This window comes from Tympanuchus pallidicinctus, unplaced genomic scaffold, assembly GCF_026119805.1.
Source record: "Tympanuchus pallidicinctus isolate F22 unplaced genomic scaffold, pur_lepc_1.0 scaffold22, whole genome shotgun sequence".
Classification (NCBI taxonomy): Eukaryota; Metazoa; Chordata; class Aves; order Galliformes; family Phasianidae; genus Tympanuchus; species Tympanuchus pallidicinctus.
In genome coordinates, this window is record NW_026294739.1 from 39,883,417 (window position 1) to 39,910,670 (window position 27,254).

General features: G+C 40.3%; 1 protein-coding gene across 2 annotated transcripts in view; it reads left to right on the forward strand.

The window, feature by feature from the left end:
- Positions 1-1,127: 1,127 nt before the first annotated feature.
- Positions 1,128-27,254, forward strand: part of SMPD3 (sphingomyelin phosphodiesterase 3) — a 113,092-nt gene continuing 86,965 nt past the window's right edge. The window contains exon 1 of one of the 2 annotated variants that reach the window (XM_052686623.1): positions 1,128-1,364. The gene's annotated coding sequence lies outside the window, so the exon portion shown is untranslated. Of the gene's footprint in view, positions 1,365-17,499; positions 17,670-27,254 lie in introns of those variants that run through there. The other variant, XM_052686626.1, reaches the window with a different exon arrangement.

Sequence of the window (27,254 nt, forward strand, 5' to 3'; positions counted from 1 at the left end):
GGAAGGCAAAAAAAAAAAAGCACAAAGCTGCAAAACAGAGCCCTCAGTGCTGCTCAAGGTGAGACTCAAACTTCTGAATCAATTTGTTGGCCTTCCACTTCTTTTTTGAAACAGAATCTGTCACAGTCATCACGAAAACCCTAGGTTTTCTAATTAAAAACATGCTCAGTAACCACTTCTTTTGACATGCAACTGAACAATTTCCGTTTGGAAACATAGCATCAGTTCATCTGTAAATTAACTAATGACACCCTGCATCATAAAGTGTATCACAATCATCTGAAGAACCCTGTATAAACACTGGTGTGAAAGACGTCTTTTTGAAAGGCAGATGCAATTGGGTTACTGTATTTTTGCAACATTTTTGTAGAGCTTTGTTTTTTTATTAACAGGGCAGCATCCTGACCTCATTTAGTTGTCTTTACGCGTATTCTAAGTTATAAACCTTGGTGGGAGAGAGGAAGGGCATCTGGGAAAGGAGTACAGCCTTCAGGATTTTCTCTGGGACCGCAACAATTATAATATCACTTATTTTTCCCTAAACATGCCTGTAAATGCACAGAAGAATCCTAGGATCTTAGACTTCTGAATAGATACACACACATTTATATACATAATACATATGTATACTTTTTTTTTTTTTTCTTAAGCCTCCTAAGAGGCAAGAGGCACAGACTGCCCGCAGACGACACACCAGCGAGGGGCGACCTCGGGCCCTCTAACGCCGGGCGGGAGGAGCGCCGCTTTGAGGCAGCACAAAGCGCAGCTCCGTCCGCGCCCCGCCCGAAAGCGGCAGCACCAGCGCCTTTCCCAACGCCCGAGCCGCAAAGCCACCGCCCCTCGGAGAGCCTGGAACCCACCGCCCCCTCCCGGCGCGGCGTCACCCAGTCGAGCACCTCCGCGCTCCGCACGCGCCAAGACTACAACTCCCCGCAGCCCCCGGGAGCAGGGCCGCGTCTGCACCGCGGGGCCGCCTGGGAAGCGCGATCACTCCCGCCCTTCTGCTCGGCCGCCGCCCGCGGGCCGGGTCCCCGCCTGCGGCCGGCGCTGGGCGGGGCGGCCGCAGAGGCGCGTAGCCAGGCGGGGAGGAGGGGGAGGGAAGGGGAGGCGGCGCGGCCCTCCCGCGCCCAGGGGCGGGGAGCGCGGCGCCGGCCCCGCCTGTGGCGCTCCGTGGAGCTGTTCAGCGCCCAGGTGCTGAGTCTCCCCCCGGCTCACGGACGCTCCGGCGGCTCTCCCTTCTCACCGCTCCCCGGCGCGGCTATGGCTCCGGCGCTCAACCGCCCGCTCGGGGCACTCTGAGCGCCGCGCCCCGGCGCAGATGCGGCAGATCCAGGCGCCCCTGGTTCCGCGGGGGGACGCGGCAGGTAAAGCCTCACCCTCCCCGCCCATCCGCATTGCATCCGCGGCCCCTCGTCCCTCCGCTCGCGAGGCCGTTGCCGAGTCGAGGCGAGCCGGCGGGCAGAAGCGTGCACCGCGAGGGGGACCGCGAGGAACAAAGCGGTGCAGTGCATACGCTTTTTAAGTAGTTTCGTTGTTTTAATTTCCGGGAGGTGGGGAACGGAGAAGAGATAAAAGGTTCTTACTGCAAATATCTGTGCTTAGCTACATGTAAGAAAAGAACTAACTCGATCAATCTGCTGCTGGTACCGTGCTTGTGTTCTCATGGCTCAGCACCAAAAAGAAAATTAAATGCAGCATTTGTCATACAGGTATTGCTACAGTCAAGTCTGCAAAATGGTTTCCTTGAATACCTTCCTTGGCTATACGTAGTGCTTGTATAGATTTTGCACAGCAATAATTACCTGCGTATTTCTACATGGATTATTAGCCACACTGAGGAGCTGGGGCACACAGCAGAAGGTCAGAGGCAGACCAGCATATATAGTGGTCCTGTAACAAAGTGTCAGAAAGGGGAAGAAAAATCCCACTATATATGACCAAAAAATAAGTTACATCCTAAGTGAAGTCATTTGCAGCCAAGCATGGTGCTGCTATGCACGATGCTTCAGGCTTCTTCTTAGTGCTGAGTGATGAGGTAGGGAATGGAGCGAGAACATCAGATGTGCACAATCAAGCAGCAAGTGTTCTTAACTGTGTGCATGTGGAGTAGCTTCTGTTGTCAATGCATTGGTGATTGTTCCTTAACTATCAAAAGACTGCATATTTTACCTCAGAGCAGGATGTAGCTGTATTTTCTGTTGTGTTGATAATACAGATTTACTTCATTTCAGAGTGGCATGGGAAGGGGGAAGCTGGCAAAAGGGAAATTCAGCACTTTCCTTGGGTGTGGAATATAAAAAGCAACTTTAAATGAGCAGAATGCATGCAGCCAGAGCAGGAACTTGAATAGGCTCTGTGCTGACTTCAACAGGAAACCTGAGAACTAAACTAGGAGTTTAAAAAAAAGCTTCCTTGAGATAACCAAGCTGTAAAGAGTACAGTAATAATGCACTGTATCAAGAAAGATGTGCTTCCCACATTAACATATCATGCATTAAGACCAGAAGAATGCCATCAGGCAATTGCTGGGGTCAGTAAGGCAGGTATTTAAAAGCAAGTTGATGAGACTCACAATAGTTGTCATGCTATTAAAAATTGCCTAAATGTACATAGAAACTTCACACTTCTCATTTTTTTCTTTTTTAATTCATCATTTTAAGATCTGGATATGCAACTTGTTTCCACTAGAGAATGCATTTATTTTGTGTTATCTAGGCAGCAGTTCAACAGTTTCTGTGCTTTAGTATAATAAGAAGAGTTGGACACCATCTCACAGTCCTTGCATATCCAAAAAACCCCTCTACAGTAAGAACGCTGAACATGCAAGGCATAACATCAGGTTCTCAGAAGTAGCCTTTTAAGAATCAAGTTAACAATTACAGCAGCATACTACTGTAAGATTAAAAACCAATTTGTGCTTATGACTGCATGCAAGGCAGGCTTCCCCCCTCATCCATCCCCCTGCCCAATTTGAAAATGATTTCCTCACACAGCTCCTCCCCATCTCTGGCTTTTAGCCTCTGTACCACAGAAGCCTCAGAGCATGTGATCAGCTCTATGTGACTTATGTTATTGATTTTTTCTACCATGAACAATTACTATGGAGCGACAAGTCAACCATTTTGATCTTTACAGACCTAGCTCTGTTTAGCAGTGCTATCCTTAGCACACACATCCTAACCCAGCCTGCATACCTCAAAGTAGCAGTTAGCTTCAAAATTAAAGGGCACTGTTAAACCTTAAAATAGATTTTCTTTTGGGGTAGGAATGAAAGAGGCTTAATAGCAGAATTGCATTCTAGAGATTTTCATTGCTGTTGCCTGAAACAACCCTTGAGGAGCTACTGAAATACCAGAAGGGCTGAACAGCGTGCTCTGACCACACCCCTACATTGCCATAATCATCAACTGAGACTCTGCTTGTTGCCACATGGATATTTTTACCTGGTCAGTTAGAACAAAGACAAAGATCCTTTGTGCTTATTAAAAGCAGGCTATCCTAGCTTCATTAAGCCAATGATCTACTCTTAAAATATTTTTAAAAGGATGCTTCTATTACTCCAACATTGCTTATGCTAAAGCCTATCACAAGTGGAACATGTTTGCTGACATGCCAGCTTGGGCAATAAGCAAATATTTTTCTGATTTAGAATCCACTGACTTTTCCCATCCAGTTATCATGCATTAAGGACAGTGCAGAAAATCTCAAGTTGCAAGCTCTTCATGGAAATGTTTATTTTATCTTTTGTAGTGGACTGCTCAAGTCATGGAAATATTTTATTACACTTAAGACCATTTTTCAGAAAGTCTTGAGCAAAAATGCTTGCCAAAGTCACATTATATAGCAATATTGCAAGTTTTGCTTTTAACATCAAAATCTCTATAAGCAAAATTGGTATGAAAATGTTTAAGTTAAAAATCAGCATGTGTCAATGGAAAGCAAACGAGTGGGTCTTTACTGCTAACTGTATTAGGGAGCAAAGAAACACATACCTTTACAAAAGAGAACCAAGGTACCCTATGTTACCACAAAAAAAAACATTTAGCATGCTCTTCTATTCCCTTCATTATGGTTTATAGTTCATTATGGTTATAGTGCATTACTTTCATATAACTCTGGAAAGAGGTAAAAAAAAAAAAAAAAAAAAAAAAAACCAACATACTGTATAGTGCCAGTTTGCTGCTTTCATTTCAGCAATGCTTGCCATTAAGTACAACTAGATTATAGATATCCCCCATGAATGACCTTAAATTGTCAGTACAATGCTCCCAGCTCCACTCTTTAAAAGGCATTTAAATGCACCATGCAATGAACAGTTACTGAACTGCTTTCTCTTACAAGAAAGGGCCTGTACGTTTGAAGCAAGTCAGCAAGTAATAGTATCAGTAATTTTTGAAAGCATGTCTCCTAACTTGAAGATTTACCTATGGACTCTAAGTATTCGTAGTAAGTTCTCCACCACGCTCAGAAGTAAACAGAAGAAAATCATGGCTGCTCTACAAGCATGACTGCTATAATCGTGTACTTTCATGTACTGCAGTTCAAAGTCACTGTAAAAATCTGGGAGAATGAACATCAGAACATGGGTGAACTGTGAAGTTCTTGCACAGAGGAAGAGTCTTATCTGTGCTGACATTATAATGCTGACAACAATTTGTGCAAAGATACTCCTAGTTTGGGAATTATATCCAAGGTGAATTGCACCAAGTACAACATTTTCTTCAGTTCTACTGAATTTAGTTTTTAGTACTTGGCATGCGGGTAGAAAAACAAAGACAGCACAGAGGACAAAGCCTGCACATAGGTTTGCATTTACCCATTAGTAAACACACCAGATCTCCGGCAATTCCTGACTTAGTCATGCAAGTACTGCCAGGGTCACTCAGCTTTTACTGTAATAGCACTCAGAATGCTGTCTGACTTCAGAGTGACCAGCAAACATCCTCTTAACTCAAAGGAAGAGTAACTGCATGTTTGTATATCCCAGCAAAGGTGATGGAGACTGAGAAACTTCATACTGTTGATCACTGTGCTACAAATCTAAGGCTTAGCAAGTATATTTAAAGAACTCAAAGAGAGCCCTTGTGCGTGTGAGCTGACCCTAGTCTCCACAGTGGGAATGGATGCCTGGGCAGCGTGCCTGCTGTTCCTGTGTGTATGATGACCATTCATCCTGGCTGCAGGCCTACTGCCTTCAGGTGAAATAGAACTTCATGGATTTCACTCTTCACTCACCATGTTCTACAGACAGCATAGATGATGTGACTGGGCTAGAATTGCATGAAAAACCCTAATTCTATCATTCTTCAGGTTTCTGCTCCACTTTGAGACTTTCCTGAGGCTACCAAGAAGTAAGCTTCCCTCCCTCCCCTGCCTCCCCCCCCCCATTACTTCTCCTCAAACAATATAACTTGACAAAATTTGCAAATACAGCCATATTAAATACTCCTTATGAAACAGGATCTCAATCTATGAAGCTTCTGAAATAACCGGAGTTCCTATTGGAACCCAGACCCAAGATACCTCAGATGTTACAACAGATATGCACAACCAATATTCCACCCGTAAGTTCAGCTTCAGTCCATTTTCTGCCCATAAATTATAGGATCTCAAATGCAGAGCAGACAAACATTAACCTGGCATTCTAAAAATTTGGTAAACTGTTCTATTCTTGCTACTTTTTGTTGACATTCCCATAGCATCTATTGAACCCTGGACTTCATAAAGTGCCATATGACCTATGAAAATGTTGTAAGACAAGCCTTGTTCTAATTCTGTCATACAACTCTGTTCAATTTTGAGGTCATTCAAAATACATACACTCTAAGTAGCTAGAAGTTACTTGTCCTGGAACCAAAAGGATGTCTAGGAATGCGTTATCGGTGAGAATGGGTTTGTAAGACAACATAAGCCAGGAGATTCCAATTTAAACATGAAGAACATCAAGGCTTACACCATATCACTGTCGCATACGAAAAATGCCACAGTACCATAAGATGAACTATGAATGAATTCAGCATAAGCTTCGGAGAACACATCCTAGACATTGTTCTGAGTAGCTGAGCACTGTCAAACTTCCTCAAAAACTTTTTTTTTTTTTTTTAAACAGGTCATTACTATATAATGACATTTACTCCAAACCCCATCATTCCTTTTTTTTGCTAGAATGCATGGATTTGAAAAATGCTCTACTATTCCTGTATCATTTCATAGTTTAATCATAGGCAGCTCCTTAAATCTGGGAACTGAGGTAAATGTAAGACAAGTATTTTTTTCTGTGGTACTTGACTTCTGTCAGCTACTGTAACTCAAGCACAATCTATTTTGTTATTAACAATAGCAAAAATAACCTCCAAAGTGACAAGCCATATCTGTCACTTGAAACTATACAAGCTTTGAGTGTATTTATAAACTGACTCGGGGAGAAGAGCTAGCATTGCAGGATTCCATCTGTTCCTCTATTATTTCTAAACATTTGATTTCCATTCCTCTACCCACAGAAAAAGGAATATATTGCTGCTAATATTTTATTACAAGTATGCTTATGTTTTCTTCATACTTGTTAATGTGAGGTTTGCTTCCAAACTTCGCATTTTAGAACTGAGTTTTACTTGATTTATTGGTTTTCAACTGCTGATAGGACAAAGGCTTACTTCAATGCTTCTTCAAATAAAAGCGTCATGGAGGAGTGGGAGAAAAATCAAGTGTTCGAGGAGAACTTATTCTATGTAGAAAAGAAGAGGAAAGCTGCGTGGTGCTTAGATGAGACTTGGGAGAGCTAGAAATTAAGGAGAAGAAAAGATGTAAGGGACAAGTGGTAATGTAGGACTCAAGATAAGGAGATGTATCAAAACAGAACAGTGTAAATGTGGAGTTAAATTGCAAGGACTAAAGATCCTGTGTAGCCAAGAATGAAGATGGACTACAGCTTCCCACTGTGCCACCACTGTGTATGCTATGCAGAGACATCAGTGTCTCTCTCCAGCACTGAACTCCAACACATCCGTGCAGGATTCCAAAATCTTTCTTGATTGAATCACAGCGGCACGTTACATCCATGGCAGAAAATGAAAGACTGCTCAGATGCAGTATAACAACATTTAATTAAAAAAACCAACACAACAACACTTGGGAGCAGCAGAGCTCTAGCCAGCCTGTTAGGTCATATGCCTTACTTTGCACTTCACCATAGAGAGGTGATTTTAAGAATGGTACTCATATATATCCTGCACCAAATAACCTGAATTACTACCAAAAAAAATTTAATCATTTTTACCCTCTAATATTTTCAATTAACTCAGCATTACCTTGTTGCAATAACAAGACAATTAATCCTTAGCCTTTCAAATAACAACTGAATCCAGGGATTATGCAAGTCTTCCCTACCTCTTCAATTATTATCCATCTGACCACAGACAAGAATGGTCAGTGCTGTCATTCTGGAGAGACAGTATGGCTCACTGAGCAGGCAACAAACTCCAGGTCCATTTTCAGCCACACCATGAACTTCCTGTAACACAGAGCAAGACACTCCAAGCCTAACCAGTCACCCACTATTACTAGATTTATTCCATTCCAGTCAATAGCACAAGCCCTCAGCTTGCTGTTGTGGTAAGCACAAGAGAGCCTAACATTGTCATCAAATAGAAGAGTGGCAAAGTGAAAGCCATGAATCCCACTGCATTCCTGGACCCCTGCTCCCATTTCTTCTTACCATTAACTCATTTGTAGGGAATGTATATTATGGTTGATCTGCATATTTTGATAATAATTCCTTTAATTAGCACTAATTAGAATAATAACTTGCCCACTTCCTGACCCAGACAATCATTAATAATACAAGTTCTTTTTATGAGAAGACATAAAAGTGCCCTTTTTTTTAAAAAAAAAAAAAAAAAAGGTTTTTAGGTCAGACTTTAGTAGATCATCTAAAAAGCCAAATATGATTCATTAAACTTATCTTCCAAGGAAACTTCCAAGAAAGAGTGGTTCTTTACTGCTGTTATTTTCTATTTTAGAAAGAAGTTTACCTATTCCTTTAATGCTAATTTCACCTGGATCCAGAAACCCCAAGCTAATAGTGAAATAGATTTCTGATCAAGATGCAATGACCAGAGTACCACAACATGCAAAGTTCCTGTTTCAGAGGCACAAAAAATTCATTGGAATCTAACAGTGGAAAACAGCTGGCAGCCAGCGTCAAGATATTCTCATGTTTGAACCAGTGACAGGGTAAACAGTTAGCACCATACATCAGAACTCTAGTCACTACTGAAGTTCCTTAATTAATTGACATTTGACCTGTGTGTGAAGTCTACATTTTGTTCATTGTCTGAACTTCTCATTTCAGCCATTTCTATACACTGAAACAAAACACTAACGGAGACCAAGAAAGTCCTCCATATTTCACAATCTTTGAGTATTGCTTCTGGAAAGCACTCAGACACATCCTCCTAAAACTGGAAGATGAACAGCCTGCTGTCTTCTACCTCTTTGAAAGGAGGATTCTGTTTCACCATAGGAAGCCATTCTTGTTCAGATTGATCACAATCAGCCTTTCACCTCACTAGCCATTAATAAAACCCCAGTGGCAAAAGGCAGCAACTGCAAGGTCTCACCAACATGCATCTGAACTGTGGCTTGGGCATCACCATTCACAGCTGTTGTCCAGCACTACTGTTATAGAGCCACTCACCAAGATTCAGGGTCACAGTAGAAATGAAGCACTATAAAACTCAGTATAAGCATGCCAAAGTAACTAGTAGAGACCCTATACAAACAGTGAATCTATGTACACATCTGTACGTACACAAACTTTCCAAGTCTTATTCCAGTTTCTTACACTTTAGTGCACAATACTTAAGTTATTACTTAATAGTAACTATTTCTCATTTATAATTTGCACTTTTCCACATTTACATATAGTACAATATCCTAAGGACACAAGCAATAATATGCTTTTCACACAGCAAACCATGTATTAACCAAATGTTCTACACGTTAGTACTGCATCAAAGTCCAAAGTCCACATTATATTTAGACATACGTGAAAAGCAAAGTTTTTTTTTTTAATATGACAAACATTTGCAATGTTTAAACCACTCTTAATGCAACCATTTCTATCTACTCAAGTTCCATTCCTTAGTTCCATGGAATCTGTTCTTTATCAACAGATTTTTGAATTTCCTATCACGTACCTACATAACACAATATATTCCCATATCTACAGTGCAAACTGAAGCTGAAGATAAGCAGCAGACGAGGTTCTTCCCTGCCCAATCCCAATGTTCACAAGAATTATTTAAGCTTGAACTCAAAGAGTTTTTATACACTAATAGGCGTTAGCACTTGTTTTGGTTAAGCATTCAGAGCAACCTAGGTAGCTTTAATCTCGTTTTTTCAGATGAGCAGAATTAGAGTAAGTTACATGAAACTGCTCCCATGATGGAACTACTCAAGAGTTACACATCTGAACCAATCAGCTTCTCAATCACAGAACTGCTTCCAAACATTGTAACTGATTCTACTCTACAAAGTTACCTAGAAACCCAACTCTTAAAAAGGAAAGACAGAGATAATCAAACCCTATGCTGAAGGAATCTGTAACTTCGTTTATTACCATCTAGGCTCTGGTTCAAGGGCAGTAACCACTCAAAGTGAATAACTTGAGGTTATTCAACTTGAGGTTGACTCTTCTTTGTCAAAAGTGCTGTAAGTAGTCACTTTACTCCAATCATTCACTCAAATATTCACAAAGCTATGTTGCAAAGTGGGCTAGAAATCCATGAAATCCTGTAGTGGCCAAAAAGCAGCTAGTACCAAGATGTCTGACCCATTTCCTCTGCAGTCAGCACAATTATCTTCTTTACAAAGCACTTTCAATCCACTGGATGAAAAGGTTAAGTGTAACCAAGGAACAAATCTATTACTTCTAAAGAATTGGCAGCTACCAGTTGAGGAACTATAGCTTTCTATACTAACTACTCCACCTTTCTCATGTTAGTAAGCAGAACTGTCTGTTGCTGCTATTGAGGATGGTAAGAAATTCTGTCTCAGAAAAAAAATTAAGTGAAATGAGGATACATTAAAATAGAAAAACATTTGTTTTTCTTCATCTCTGAAATTCTATTTAGTTCCTCACTTCTCAGCAGTCAGTTACCTTGTGAAATCAGTACTGCTTTGCCACACAGATGACAGATCAGAGTTTCAAGGCACTTTCCACAGAAGAGTCTAACACAACACAAAGCTGAAATCTATCACAGATGTCCAAAAACATCTAGGCTTCCATTCAGGCCTATTATTTTCCTGAAGGCCTGGTAGGGAAAATAGTGAAAAGCATATTTTCTCTCACACAAGCCAGTTTCAAGAGTCATACCAAAAAGATGAAAATAGAAATTAAAAAAAAAATCAACCTCTGTTTATTTACTGTAGGTAACTGTTTCTGTTACATCCTTCAATCTCTCAAACAGTGGCCTGCTAGCAGCACCTGAGTACCTACTGCTCTTTAAAGGGGAGCCATAATAACAGCCACAAAGAAAGCTCTTACACGCAGTCCCATTTTAAAATCCATGCATTCATTTCTAAGAGAAGCCAGGAAAATCCTGACAGATGGAAGAGCCAGTAGACAGCTTCATCCCTGAAAAGACTGCACATTAACTCTGTCAAACAGAGATTACAGTTCTGATTCCATAATCTGCCTTTGAAGAGCTACTTCTGACAACGCTGTGGGGCCCAGCTCCAGGTCTCTTCCTTCAGAACTCACTGACACAGTCTTCACATCTGTGCCACAACAGAAGTTCCATCACAGAATTCATTTGATCAAGATGTGAAAGGTTACCTGACCAAACTTCCTATTGAACCCATTTTAAGTAACTGGAACAGCCTGCCTTGCTCGAGTGTGAAAAAGATGAACAGAAACAGTAGTAGTAGGCTCTGTAGAGCCTACTACTTTAGGACATTGCAAAAGAACACTTCATGTCTTGGCAACCAGAAGTAATTTATTGGATAGTTTTTATATTGTATTCTAATAAAACTTAGATTAAAGATCCTGGTGGATGACAGGTTGGCCATGAGCCAGCAGTGTGCCCTTGTGGCCAAAAAGGCCAATGGCTTACTGGGGTGCATTAAAAAGAGCGTGTCCAGCAGGTCGAGGGAGGTGATCCTCCCCCTCTACTCTGCCCTGGTAAGGCCTCATCTGGAATACTGTGTCCAGTTCTGGGCTCCCCAGTACAAAAAAGACAAGGATCTCTTGGAAAGAGTCCAGCGGAGGGCCACCAAGATGGTGAAGGGCCTGGAGCATCTCTCCTATGAGGAAAGGCTGAGTGAACTGGGTCTGTTCAGCCTTGAGAAAAGAAGACTGAGAGGGGACCTGATCCAGGTCTATAAATATCTGAGGTGTGGGGGGCAGAATGGCGAGGCCAGACTGTTTTCAGTGGTGAGTGGAGACAGGACAAGGGGAAACGGCCGGAAACTGCAGTATAGGAAGTTCCGCACAAACATGCGCAAGAACTTCTTTACAGTGAGGTGACGGAGCACTGGAACAGGCTGCCCAGGGAGGTGGGGGAGTCTCCTTCTCTGGAGATGTTCAAGACCTGCCTGGATGCCGACCTGTGCGACCTGCTGTAGGGAACCTGCTTTGGCAGGGGGTTGGACTCGATGAGCTCTGGAGGTCCCTTCCAACCCCTACAATTCTATGATTCTGTGAAAAAACATTCCAAAGCCAGAGTTTCTGTATTTTCCATGACGGAAAGATTTTAAAATCAATCTAAGTCAAAAAGTTAAGTTCTTACTTCTTTATCTTTTTATTAATTTACCTATATTGATTCAAGTTGACTGGTTTGTTGCCAGGCATTTTTTTTTGTAAGAGATTACTAACAGCCCAGAATTGGAATTCTTACCACGCACATTTGTTTTGCCCAAAGGATATTATTAACCAAGATTCCTTTTACCTTATGCAGTACTAAGTAGCAGTTAACATCTCCATAGTCTAGCATGCAAGTTGATTTAGTTTGATCTTAATACCTCTCCACTCATATTGTGCTGAAAATTACTGTTCTGTAAAGTTACCTGGTTTTCAGCTCAGCAGATGAACATCGGCATGGTCTTCATTTAACAATGTATCTTAATTCTAGCAAGACAATGCTCAGTCTGAACCTATGCTACAGAGCACGATCCACTAAAAATAAGAAAAATAATCTACAGTTCACCAGCTTCCGTCTGCAGCTTTCTTCACTTCAACTACTTGCTCTTTTTAGAATGTGGTAGCTGCAGCTTCACTTGAGAGAAGAAGTTTATTTGGTACCAACTTACAAGCACAGTCCACTGGGCATCTTAACTTCCTCTGTCTCATAGTCATACTTGAGCACATTGTCATGGTTGCACTTGAGATCCTCTTTTAATAGTGTACAATCAATGAATGCACAGATGTCATAGCTATCAGGTATACCAGAGAGCTTGGCTACGTATTTATTACACCAAAGCAGAGAAAACAGGACATTCACCCAGATCCTGTACCCGCTTATGAAACTCCAGCAGAGTGAAGCTCCAGAAGAGATCCTTCCCCACTGGCAGTCAGCTCTTAAATGGGTCTAGGAGAGATGGAACCAGGCTCCACCCCTTCCTGCAGCACAGGAGAATTGCCTTCACCTGTGCTCCTCTGGCTGACTCAGTGCTCGCCTCAAGTGATCAATCAGAGGTTCAGGCCGTGGTTCAGCAGCTCCCATACAAAAAGGGCTCTGAAGCCTGCTTTTACAGACTGAAGAGCTGTGCCACCTCCTATTTGGAAGTCATACTCTGGGGGTAAGAAGCTAACTTGCCTGAGAGATGACGGACAAGTTGATTCACACCCTGTTTTCCATGCTGTTGTCCTCTTTCATTATTTGTCACTTTCTCCAAGACAGCACAAGACCAACTTGGCAATGCCAGAAAGACAAAACTGTTCAGCTTTTAGCGAGGCTACAAGCTTTTCTATACAACGGAATTATTCAACCAGCATGAGTTCCATTAGCAATAATGTACAATAGCTTCTGATCCAGAACTGACTAATCTGTTGTGAATGCACCTCTGTTAGTTGAACACTACAATAGTATAAGAGCTGGTTTAGCTACAACAGTTTAGTTTGGATGCAAACTTCCTTTACATAAATAGCCTCTCAGCAGAGGTATTACACGACAGGTTTAAGTTTACCCTAGAGATCACGAGTACATGGAGAAATAAAATCCAGCTTACTAATTATTAGTTACTCTTGTAAGCACACTTAGTTTCTCTTTATCATTAGAGAAACAACCAACATGTTTGAAAGACGCTTAGAAGACGACAAACAGGAACATCCAATATGCAAATCAGCTTCCCAGGAGTTTTAATCTCCTGAGGTCTTCAGGAGGACAGCTGCCAGCTACAGATGCTTGGCTGACTAATTGGCATTAGCAATAAACAATATTTTAATTTATCCAGGAAGGGAACAGAGAGTCTAAGAAAGGCTTATCAACACGCATTAATAAAACCTGATAAGCCTCTATCTTTACTGAAATTACTGTGGAGTTCATTTCTACCCTTGAAAATTGCACTAATGCCAAATTATGGTTTATAATGCTCTAAACAGCACCTAGATGAACTTGGCAGATTTTAGAATAGGTACAGTATACGTAAAGTAACTGCTACTGTAGTAAGTAAGAATATGACATACTTAGGGTTTCATAAGGCAGGTCTGTATCCAAACCTGAGCAGCTTATAAGCAAGTAATGCTTTTTATTAAACAACGGCCTGCTAGATCGCTTAGCGGTATGTCAGTCTCTGAGCTACAAGACAACCTACCTTATATACAACAGACACTACTGCATAAAAATTGTTCTCCTAATTCTTGGCAGCAACTATGACATTAACCTTTTGTTTTCAGGAGCTATAACCTGGCTTGCGTAATATTTATCTGACAGTATTTAGATGCTTCTTTCAGCACTTTAAAAGAATGCAGACTATCAGAAGTGGCCTAGACTGTATTTGCATTCTGACATGCACACTGCAGACAGAACTCACAGTCAATTTACATTGTTAGAGTGAAGAAAGTTAACGTAAGACTTCAGGAAGAGAACTGATGCGATAGATAAGCAAGCTGCAAATAACCTGGAGCAGGGTGGAGGCTGAAGAAAGCAACCATAAAGCAACAATCACTGAAAAAAAATTGAAATACAGGATGTATGCAGCAGCTGCTGTTTTAAAACCTTTTGAATAAAGAATTAACAGCTGATGCTGTACTCAGTAGGACTCGCATCTACTCTGAGAAAGGGAGCTGAGCCAGGGAGACAGATGGCTGGTGAAGGAACTGACACTGCCAGAGCTAGAACATTCAGTAGTAGGGAGGAAAAACAGCTATACCCATAAAGGGACTACTGCCAAACATGTAAGTGAAGTGAGAGCAATCACGTGATTTCAACAGTTCTGCAGAACTGTGGATGATGTGCTGAACTACAGGCAGCGTATACGGCCCCAAGCTTGGCAGTTCAGCAACAGCACAGAAGCAAAGAGACAAAGGACAGATTAAATGGTCAAGCACCACCTGAGAAACAGCAGCAAATAGTTCAAAAACATAAATGATTTGAAAAGCAAGTGCTGAAATGCTCAGTCAACACAAGCACTGAATAGATAGATTTATCTAGAATTAATTTGCAAAGAGATAGCTCATTATTCACTAGAAATAACCATGCCAAATGCCAAGCGTGAAGAAGCCAGATTTAAAATCTCTCTACTTAGGAAACAGTTTGAACAAACCTAGTGTTTCTCACAGCCATAGGTCAGCTCTCAGTAAATTCCAGGTATGTGTAATACTTGCATCTTGAGGCTCGCTTACGAATACCTGCCCATCAGCATCCTTGGAAATAGAGCAATTTAAATGTATGGGGAATAGCAGTTGTGGGGAGAACAAGTTTGGGAATTTTACAGTTTTGCGATACAAAAGGAAGTGTCCTGAGGTCTTAGGAAAAGAAATATAAAGCTTATTAGCACTTGATATCTTCACAAGAAGTGACAGCTCTCAAGTAAATAGAGATGCATGGTGGTACCTAGAATGAGCATCTAAAAAAATAAAAGCAATTACTTCTACTGATGAGACCTTCACTTTTCACTAAGTACTTTTCCAGCCCATTATCACTGCCAGTTATTGATAACAAGATTCAAACTGCATTACAACAGATATAGCTTTGGTACATGCTATTTTCATTAAACACATTTCTACTGCTTAATATTAAGGGCATTTAAGCCACACACTTACAGAACAGTCCCCTGTTTAAGACAGTTCTTACCAAAATCTTCAAGTTTTGCTGAGATTTTAACCACTATTGCAGGAGAGCAACAGCTATAGCACAGACAAATAGAATATTCAAAATCCCATCAAACTTATTACAGAATAAGATTATCTTTTTGGTATTCAGAAAATTAAATTACTTTCCAAGATGCAGAAAGATTTTTTTAATATGCAGGCTAGGCAACCTAATTAAATAACAATATGTGATGGCTCCAAAACATTATAGATCACACATTAATGCAGAAAGCCAACATAATTACCAAGTTACCCATCCCAGACTTCTAGGCACAGAAAACAGATTCAAACAAACTACTAACAAGCATAAAAAGCAACATATAATAAAAATAAGCCAATGCAACTGCTAAGACTAATGAATGTGTTGAAAGGTCAAAGGAAAAAAAAAGGACTGCAGAAGTCATCACCAGTAAGAAGGACTACATAAACCTACAACTAAAACCACATTAAAGAGGCAGGTAGCACAAGTTTTACATAAAAACATACTCTGAAAACTAGAATATCAACAGGAAGCCTCTTTCACAGAGTGGAAATGAGCAGATCAATAATTAGGTCATCACTGACCTCTTCCCCACCCCCCCTCCAAAACCACACCCAAACAACAACAGCAGCTCTGATTTTCTATCTATAGATATACCCAACGTTAAAATACACTTTCATTTCATTCCCATTTTCACACCACCTCAAGTTACTTTCTCTTTCTTCCCCCCCCCCCCAAACCTCTTACGGTGTTCCCATTCTGCAGGAAAGCAGCATTACTGGGAAACAAAAGGGGATAAGAACACCGCCTTAGGAGGGCCAGGAGCACGTGTGTAGGGAAAATGCCAGAGGGCCAAACAGTAACAGGGGCAGCTCACCTGTACCCAGGGGAGTTCTGCCTCTCCCAGGCAGTCCTCCCATCACACGGTGGTGTTCTGCCAGGCTCACATACACCCCTACTCTATACCTGTTATTTGGACGTTGGGGAACCAAGAAGGGAGCACTAACAGCCTGCCAGCTCAGCTCCACCTTCACAGTGACAGCATTTATTAATCACAGTCAGTTAAAACACCAACACCGATGCACTCTTTTCCAAGTTTAAAAACTGAAGAGATCCTAAGAGGCTATATAGTGTTGGAAAGATAAACATGAGGTGAAATAAATTATGACTCCAGAAAACACTGATATTTTACTTTAGAAACCAACACTGAATAATGCCTCCAAAAAAATACATCATTGAAAAGAGCAGCAAACAGCTCACGCTTAAGCTCAATACACTAAGCAACACTGAGCTCTTCGCCAAAGGCAGGCAGACATGAGCAGGCCCAGCCCTCACAGCCGGCCATTCTGCTGAGGAGATAGGCGGAGGCCTACAGTACCTCACTCGTGCCGCCAGGACAAACCTAACCGCTCTTCCTAGAACACCTCGCAAAGCTAAATCTACCTTCCTAGGAAGAAACAGCGTAGCAACAACAAACTCACCTCACAGAAATAGGAAACACGCCGCTCCCGCCGCCATCTCGGCCTCTCCTCAGTGCCACCGCCCCTCACTGCGCTCTCGCCGCCTCTGATTGGCGCGGCCCGCTGCTCTGCGGTCGAGCAGCCAATCAGAGCACGAGTAGCGGGAAAGCAGACTCCTCAATGTCGCACCTCCGCGACAGCCTCCTCAGGGCCGATGGGGATAACGGCTATTTTATCCTCAGGAGGGGTGAGCCCTTAAGCACAAGCCGAAACTTCATTTTCTCATCTCTTTCCTGACTTTGTCAAGCTAGTCTTACAGAAGAAAAAAAAAAGTAGGGAAGAACAAAAGCCTAAATGAGTTCAGCCATAGTGACAGCTGGGGGAGAGGTGGAGCTGGAGGCGTGAGAAGTGAGGTCTGGGACACGGCGTGCTGCTGGTCAGCCTGCCTGACGGTGCAGGTGGCTCTCTGTGAGGGTCTCTTAGTTTTGGCTCTCCAGTATCACCTGCGGAGTTAGCCCTGCTGGGCAGTATGGAACAAAAGCACTTCAGTGGCAATAGGTTTACTAAATAATTACAAACATATTTTTGTACCTCTATTAACTAACTAAATGCTGTTTCAAGTGAGCAGTTCTGCCTTGGTTTTTTCCCACGCGTTGCTCCCTGCCCTATGCAATGCTGAGATCAGTGCCACCTGCTTGCTGTTTTTCCTCAAGGTGGGGCAGTGAAGGCAGAAGTGGGTCAGGTGTGCCTGTTTGCAGCACAGCCTCTGAACCAGCAGCCCGCCTCACAGAACAGGAGGTTGGTCAGGAGATGACTGAATCTTATGGAGGGATTTCTTGTTGCAGAATTTGCTGAAAAATCAACAAAGCGTCATCTACCATTCCTTCCCTTCTCTGCAAGTGGTGAACCTACAAGTGAAGTAAGCCTTTATGATTCTTGGAGGGCAGGGGTGGGTTGGAGTTCTTCCATGTGAGTCTCTGTATGAGATTTTGCAAAGTCAGTGGAATTTCGGGGGTTGGGATCAAATGGATTAAGTATTCTGTGTTGTGTTTGCTCAGGGTGCAGGAAGGAAACATTAAATTACACCCACTTGAAGTTACTTGCTAATGAATTACTTAATTATACACTAGGGTATTAGAAGGGTTTTACATTAAGTCAGTGATGTTTTTGTTGTCTTACAAGAATCACCTATGTTTAGATAGGGTAGAATTAACATTCTTTAGAAGTCTTTATTTTAACTGGAGGAAAAAAAGGATTATGTTAAGAAGATAGCGTGTTTAAATTTTTGGGGCAGGTGCTTGCAGTAAAAAGTGAATTGCTAACACATTAGATGTTAAGCATGTCTTGTAAAGGCAAGAGTTTCTTTAACAGCTGGTTGGAGACTTCTAATACCGCTAATCATAACATGCAGATAAGTCCAGTGCTTCTACTTTTGCTATATGGTGGTTCAGAGAACTAATGGGAATACTTTAGAATGGTAGCTGTATGAATTGGCCAAAACTCTCAGTTTTACATTTGAACACAAAGGTGGGAGCTACTACTTTCCTGCTATGTTCAAATATCCTCAGTTTAGAACAGAAACTCCAGTAAAAAAGCAACTTCTTTGTGTCTTTGGGACTAAGAGTTGTGCTGAAGGCAGAACCTGAGCCTTGGTATTCTACGTTTGATATGAAATTTCAAAGGTATGAAAGCTTTAAAATGTATAATTTCATCTTGTTTTGCAAAATAGTTTATTTTAGGAAGTGACTTGTGGAGTATGTACCATCCTAATGCACTTAAATATCAAATGGCTGTGTTTTCCTTAGCAAAACATCATATAAGTTATCAGTTGCGTGAATATATTATTGTACTTTCTGCCAGTATCTTTTAAATTCAGCTCATAGATTCAACCTGGTTCAATTACAGGAGTATGGTTGATGGTATTGATGGTTTTCTTTCAGGCCAGTTATGAGCTCTGTTCTGGCTCTAGATCTACTGCCACTAGTAATGTGCTAGGCTAACATCAGTGATAAATTTATAAGGAGAAAATGCAAATAAAACAGTCAAAAACTTAAATTGTCCTACAGATAGTGCCAGTAAATACAGTAGTAGTAAGCTCTGTCGTTTAAAGAAGGTTTATTCAGTTTACTACAGGCTGCCTCTTGCTTTGCTCCTCCCCTGACAGGAATACTGCCCGGTGTGCCCACAACTCAGTGGCTGCAGGTTTTGAGATTACAGACTCGGATTTTTAAGAACACAGAGCCAAGTTCTTAAGTGTTTGGCATCTAATAATTGGGGACAGATTCTCAAAAGAGATTGGTGCTGATTGTGCTGAGTTCTACTGAAGATCTGTCCAGTTCAATTTTGTGCCTAAGCAAGCTGATCTGTTGAAGATCTACTCCCTGTAGCTAAGCATGACATTCTTAGAACGTTGTGAGGGCAATAATTGCAAAACAAAAAGCCTTCGTTCGTTTCAGAGTCCCTGCACAAAACAGGACAAGGTTTTGCTGTCTGGTACATTCAGACCAAACTTGACATTGAGGGTGTATTTATTGTTTTGCTACCTCCCTTCTGTCTATGTGTTTGTGTAAAGCATGGGCTTTTGTGAAAGGAAGAATGCAAGATGTCGTGTGATTGGGATTGCACAGGAATTAGAAACTTTAATTAAAATTTACGTAAGCGTTAATATTGTGAGTTTAATGATACAACCAGTGTTTCTAGAGCTGTATTGCCTTCTGGCTAAACATTTTATCTTTGATTGCCCTTCTTTTTAATCAATGGTGCAGTTCCTGCTGAATTTGATTTAGGCTGTTCGATTTAGCAGTGTTGAGCACTATATAAAACATAGCTGCATCACCAGCAAAAGTGATGTTTTATAATGGGAAAACTTGATATGTTCAGCCAACATTTTTTACTGGCAGTCATCACAGTCATAATATTGAACTGTGAGGTCCTTCTGGCTAGCCATTTGACTTACTGTTGCAGATTCCAGCACATTAGATGACTTTCCACCTCTAAATAATTCCTTTACATTGAAAATTAATTTAGTAGGCTATTAAGACAATATTTTGAATTTTGTTTTGGTCCCTTACCAATGACTATGTCTGTTTGATATTGAGCAGTAAATACATTTTTACATGGTCAGAGGCTAGCCTGCAATGCATAGCCTGCATGTCACTGAAAGCAATTTGCCCAGACACATTATCGGGTTATTGCACTGCATTTCTTATGGCACGTACATAGCTGTGGTGGTGGTAAATACATTAGGTGCAGAAGGGTAATTTTTTAGAAATCGTTCCTGCTTTTTACACAAAGACAAAAAATATACAAAATTGTGAAATGTTTATCACAGAAGATTAGAGAAATTGCACCAGCCACAAGCCTCATTCATTTTGGGCAAAGAATTCTGGTTGTACTTCTGATGAGATGCAGCTTCCTTTGTCACACTTTTAGGATGGGGGATAATTTGGCTGTATTTTATATCTGTGGTCTATTCCCTCAAACGTCTTTCTGCAAATGAATTTAATTTGCTGAGGCTAACATAGTGAATCTGATCCAGTTTGCACCTCACTGATATTGTGAGCCTATTATGGCATTATTAGTCTCCAATTATAGGCATGCAGGTAGGTAGTGGCCCAGTAGTGAAGGGTACACACCCAATGCATCATGACACGAATTTTAAGTGAGGCAAAAACAAACAAACATATGCATGTTTGAAAAATACACCACATTGGTGTCTATCAAAAGGCTGTTTTCTGTAAGTGGCTGCTCTGAAGGTGTTCCCAAGAAGTATTAAAAATTACCATGCTGTCACCTGTTCTTCCACGCTACAGACTGGAACTTGTCACAAATGCAGATGTGCACAATCTGAATGGTTTGAAATACTTCAGTACAAGGGTTATGCAGTAAGGTCAAGCAGTTTCTTAATGATGATATTTATTTCATTTGTTGAAATAACATGACACTATTAAAAAAAAAATTGGAAGTGTTTTTTTCTGCTTTAGTATTTCAGTTTTGAAAATCAAATGAACTATTTGCCGTAAAATTCACAAATATTTACTACCATTGATACAGAACCCAGCATAACTGTTTTCTGAGATTTAAGATACTGGACACTAACTTCGTGTGCCTTTCCAAAATATTTTTTTGTTGCATGAGTAGAAATTTGTGAGATGGATTCTTGCAAGACTCATTTTTAGAGAAAATCCTGTGCACTTTCAGATTTCTTCACTGTAAGACTGTACTGAATGTGCCACAGTAAACTAACAGGATTAGAGGAAGCAGAGGGATAATAACTGTCAATAGGGGGGCAGAGACCATATAAATTATATTTGTAGTATTTTTATTCTCTTTAGTCTTCAGGGCTGGTGGCCAAAGATAGAATAAACCTGAGGAGGAAGGAAATACTTCTTTTTGTACAGTAAAGAGTGAGATCAAAGAAAAATGACAGAAATAGAGACAGAAACTGCACATTCTCTTCTGAAGTCACATCTTAAACTTGAGATATGTGGAGTATTTTTGACAGAGGAAGGGATCCTGTACAATGTGAGTAGTAAAGCTAGTGATGGCAGAACTGCAAGCAATAGCTCCTCTTAGGTGCTTTCTGCAGTTTTCAGTACCTCTAAATACTGACACAAGCCTTTTAAAGTTGTTTGCTGTAGCAATCCACCCTGACACAGAATAGTAGTATGGCATGCAGATCATACTCAGTTTTAGGATGATGCAGGTCAGTGCTGCTACATGTAGGTTTTAGCACGATCGCTTCCTGGGTTTAGTTGCATGTGCAGGGCTGCTTGAGGTGTCGCATCATCAGTCCAAGGGCTAAGCTGAGAAATCATGAAACAAGAGAGAATAAGTACAAGATGATCCTTCCTGGTGGCTGTACATGTTCACATTGGCTGAGTTCAGCTTTCTGTGAACATATGAAAAATGGGCTTGTGCATAGTTTAGTTACTCCTTGCTGTTTGGAGTAGTGTATTAAATTATTAAATGTCATGTTGCATTTAAATCTGTCCAGTTTTCTGCTCTGGTTTGCTTTAAAACTGGAAAAAAAAAAATCCTATAAGTGTTCTAGGTGCTATGGAGACCGTGCTAATGTCAGAAATGTTTGCAGTGGGGGCCTGGAAAAGGGAAACAGATGTCTGCAGTTACTGTTGAATGTGCTTGGCTGTTGGTGCATAATGTCGAGCAATGGGCCGCAGTAAGAATTGCTGAGCTAGTGGTGGATGTGGTAACGTACAGCTTGTGGAGGGACACAGGTTGTCACTTCACTCCAGTGCTGTGGCACTGAAACTGCCATACTGAAACTGTCCTGCTGAGCTACACCATATGGCTGCATTAGCTTGAACTGGTGCCAGCTCAGGTGTCTGCTTTTTATTTGCAGACTTGGGCCAGATTAAACTGCCTGCTTAACTCTGTCTTTCCTCATGTCCCACTGTATGATGAAGTGAAGATGTGGAGATACGATGAAGATGAAGTGAAGTATATGATGAAAGCACTTCTGGTGCCTTGTTTGTCTTGACCTTTACAGATCTTTATTTTTTAGGTGGCTCCTAAACTTTTATGAAACCTGAGGAGTCTGGGGTAAAAAGATGGAGCTTTAGATGTTGCTCTTGATGGGGGGGAAGGATATTTTTTTCTCAAGCACCAAATATTATGGGAACATTAAATGTTGTTTCTGATAATATTTTGACCTGGTATTTTGATTGAACTGGAACAAAACTAGGAACAGACCTCTCTTGCCCTCCAAGAAAAAAGCTTTCCAAGTGCCAGACTTCCAGTTCTCCCTCACTCTGAGAGAAATCTCCTCTATGAATCTTGAATCCAATTTTGCGCGGTTAATACCAGTGCAGAACTCTGTCACTAAGGTCATTAGCTTGATTATTGATTTAGCTGCCCTGCATGGGTTCTCAACACATCTCAAATACAGTTAAAGCAGGACCTGTCCAGATACTTCCAAAACAAGCTGTGTGGCTGTGGGCTCTTCTGGCACATCTGTTGTCTCTTAGTATTATTTTTCATTCTGAACTGTAAATGAGCAGTCAGAGTGTCTTAGGTGCTTATTTGTCAAGCTTTCTAACAAGCCTCTTTTGTTTTACTCTCCCCTGTGCTTACAAGTTGCCTGCAAACAAACATCCCTTGAGGTCACCTTTCTTTTAAAATTCATCCTTTTGAAACTCTCATTTGTTGTGATATCTATAGAGCCTTTACAGTGGTTGAGTGGTGCTTATCGTGATGTTCAAAATTGGCTTCTTGCATGTACTTTCCCATCTCTCTGTGCTGCTGTCCAAAAAATAAAATGAAATATTTGATGAGCTCCCTTCTAGAAGCAGAGCCCAGGCATCCAGCAAGCCACCTATAATATCAGCTCACTTTAATAGTGATTTTAGAGCAGGTTTTAAGTCTGTCTCATTACTGTATTGAATTCTTGTATTCTTGTTCTTGCTCGCTTACACAAAAAGAATTTGTGTGAGAGTTCTGTTGTTGTCCTAACAGTATTCCTGTGTATGGATTTTATTTTCCTGTCAGTATTCAGGATATTTTATTGCTTTAAAAAAAAAATAAAAAAATTGGTAGCCTGCTTAGTTAGCCTCTGTCAGGTATGAATAGACTCAAGACTAAGCCAGTAATGGTATGGTTTCCATGTGATACAAACTCACCTAAATGGGAAGTATGGAAATCATGTGCTGCTTAGTGAATGAGGAAATGCAATCCTAATCAGAATGATACTGAAGTACCATGGAAAAGGAAAAGCTATTGGAAAAGGGGAGAGAGAGAGAGAGAGAGAGAGAAGAAGGTCCAGTTGTAAATGTTTTTGATAGGAAGGTCAGGGTAAGGTGCCTTCAAGGGTTGTTCCTTCATAATGAAATGTGCATTAACTTTAAAAATATGTATTTTTAATCTGGCTGTGCCTACAATATGAAGCTGTTTTTTGTTGTTTTTAATGCTATTTAGAGCACCACTTGCATGTATCTGTGGTGATATGGGTTATGTGACAGCGTGATTCCGTGCTTGAAAGCTACAATTATTCTGTAAACTTCAAAATCTGGAATTCAAAATTAGAAGAGGCTCAGAATTTCTGTGTTTGATTGGCTCAGGCTGAGAGCTGGAGAGAAAGTGCTTTGCCTTTTATGTGTTCTGTCAGATACAACAATGCTAACCCAGGAATGTGTCAGCTCCCGAGAGTCTCTTTTCAGACAGAAGGGCAATAATGAATCTCAAAAGAAATTCACAATCAGAAAAAGCAGTGTTTTGCACTGAAGTGTTTCTCATGGAGCTGTGAACATTAGTCTTGTGCTGTATTACTTTGGAAAATAGCATGTGAATCCCTGTAGCTTTATTGTTTCAAGACATGAAAGGAGATATTTGTTTGGATTTTCAAATAAAAAAAGAGCTTGTTGTGTTCCATTAGGACATGGCAAAGTTAGCAATGCAATCTATTTTACAAATGGCAACGTCATTTCAGCATGTTGTCTCTATGTTCAGTGATGTTGCTGAGTAACTTTGAGCAAAGTGGGATTGTTTTCTGTGATTCTTGAAAATATTGACACCAAGAAAAGTTACTTCTTGGGCATCACTGTATATTATGTATTTTGCATGCTGGATTTTTTACTGCTACAGTTTTTCATTGGAAATAAATTGCAAATTGTCATTCAGGATTCTATGGCACTTCTTGCAACTGCAAGAGGCTGAGGAACTCAAATGAAAATAGCTGCTTGCTTTCTGTAGGATATTTTTGTTGGTTACTGGAAAGTACTGTTGTGATGTCTGTATTTTGCTAAATATTGTACTTGGATTTTTTTTTTCCTGAGTTAGCTGGGCTCTATTGGAAACAGACAATTTTCAGCTCAAGATAGAGCAGATTCTGACGTGACTTACATTGGTTAGCACTTACTTTGCTAGTGTTTGCTAGCAAACAGTACCTAGTTACTAGCTAAAAAATACAATTCTTTGGTGCTTTAAAACTAACAATATTCTAAATTCTATTTTTAATGCAGTTCTGAAACTAGAGAAAGCTGAATGGAAGAGCAAGTAGTCCTGAATTACTTGAGTGTGTGGGTATCTGTTTTGCCATATGCAAACTCTTCATTAGAGATCTGGATTCCAGAATAGTTCCTCTTGACTCAGTTTCTTTCCTGGACCATCCTGGTGACTTCTTTATGTGAAGTTCTAAATAAATGAAATAACAAAATCTCATCTGATCTAAATCTGCCTTTTGCTTTCTAAGCATTAATGACAAATAACCAGCTGATGAGAACCTGTGTGTGATGTGCAGTTTGTGAAAGAATTGTCGGTGTCGTGCTTTTCTGTTTGCTTTGGTTATTCAGGCTTTGTCTCAAATGTAAGCAAGGCTTCACACTGAAAGATTTTGCAGGATTCCGAAATTACTGCTACTCTGCTTGCAATTCCTCACTTTGTTTTTCTATAAATTTGACTTCTGAAAAAGTCCATTGTTTTTCAAACTGAGGCAAAGTAAATTTTTAATCTCTTCAGCACTTTTTGGGTTTTTTTTTTTTTTTACCCTCACCCACCTGTCTGGAGTGATCACCCTTAGTATTAATCCTTGGTGTAAAAAACGTTGACATTAAATTAATTGGGAAGGGAGGAGGAGTTTGAAATTCACATGCTGTAGACTTTTGTATTTAGATGGGTTCTGGCAAACTGAAGAGATTTAATGGCCTGAACGTAAGATTTAGGAAATGAGAGATCTAGGTTCCTCCCCTGATATTACCACAGGTTTGTATGAAATGAAAGCTTGTTCTGTGCTGACTGTGGAAATGCTGGAGGATTGTCTAGAAAATTTACCAATTTATACAGTGTAATTAGAAAGCATATACATTGTATAGCTTTATTTTCAAATATGAGTTCTTTGAGACCCTGTGCTGTCCTATGTGATAACTTTGAATGCTCTTGAGTGCTAGTACTTGCTGTAAAGAGAAAACTGATCTTTAAAGCTTTAGTGGTTTTCCACAGATAATTACAGTTAATATTTTAAAATTGACATGGATTAATTAGGACAATGACATTTTCTGCTGGTATCTTCAAGAGGACAAGGACGAAGAAACACATTCTTTCAGGAGGTTCAGAATAGAGTAGTTCAGAGTAGATCTAAAGGCCAGGGAAAACACAGAGGTTACACTTAGGGCAGTGATGGTGTTACTCAACTTGACACGCGTTATGCACCTGCATTATAAACACACTGTCTACTCAGTGTTTGAGCAGATCATCTGCACAGCCTTTATGAGCAGTGGAAAGACATAAGCAATTCAGCGCGCAGCTCATTTCAGCTTCATAAATCTAAGTAAAGATATCTACTTTATAGAGATGAGAGCAGTACCTGTGTGCCAAGTACGCTTAGACATAGAACAGATTTTCTTTGCATAGGTTTTGTCCCAGAACGAATCACTTGTAAGAGCTTGCATTAACTATTGTGTAGCACAGCTGAATGACTTCAGTGCAATCAAAGAGCTGTGGTACTGGCAAGATGTTTTATCAAGCAGATGTTTATTATTTAATTTTAAAGACAGAGCATTTTGTTACTGAATGGCTCTGTTTACCCCTTCTTTGATGTCATCTGAATGTGTGTTGAGGTGTTACATTGTTAATTCTAATGCTTGTGCTACAGGTGATAATTAATTAAAGTAAATCAGAACCAAAAGAAAATATGAAGAAAGAAAATATCTAGAGAATGCTGGCATTGTAGTTTTACTTAAACGCCATAGGAGATGTGATTTCTGATATAAATAATAAGAACAACTGGGATAGGAAGTGCAAAATACTAAACAAATCAATGGATTTTGAATCCTTGAAGTCTTACACCTGTCATGTTATGAATCCCGAACATTTGTGGAATGATGGTTACAAATAATCAGCGTGTGTTCTCTTTATGTGGTCCACATTGAAAGCCTTACTTTGGATTTCTATAGCCCAAATCCAAAAGCACTACGTGGGACTCAGGTACCTCTCAGCAAAGCATGTTTGCTTTTGCAAAAAGGAAATGACCACATGAGCTGTTCATTTATTAGAATCAGTCATCAACAAGTGGTTCTTAAACTTGTTACATGAATAATCATAGAGCTTTAATATATATATATATATATAATATTAATATATAATATATATAATCATTGTAGAATAATGTCTGGTGATGGTAAAAGATTTACCTCTGTTTTAAGCTAACATAATGTTAAGAGGTTTATAAAAAGTTAATATGTATTGCTGTATGTTTTATCTGATAATTATTGACAAGATAAAACAATTTCATCTTTAACTCAGTTTGCATAAGCCCCGAAAATAATAAATGCTTAGACCTTGAAATGCTTCCTATTTTTTAACGGATATTAATGTGGCATTACTAAACTGCCCTAGCTGCAGGACAGATAAAACTTGTTTTTGTTGGATAGAAGGGACAGAAAATGTTCTGTAAAGCATGTTGCACACGTGCATTTAAGTTACAGAGGAGGTATTACATCTGCAGTGCGCTGCCCTGCCATTGATACCAATGTGATGCTGACAACTATTAGAG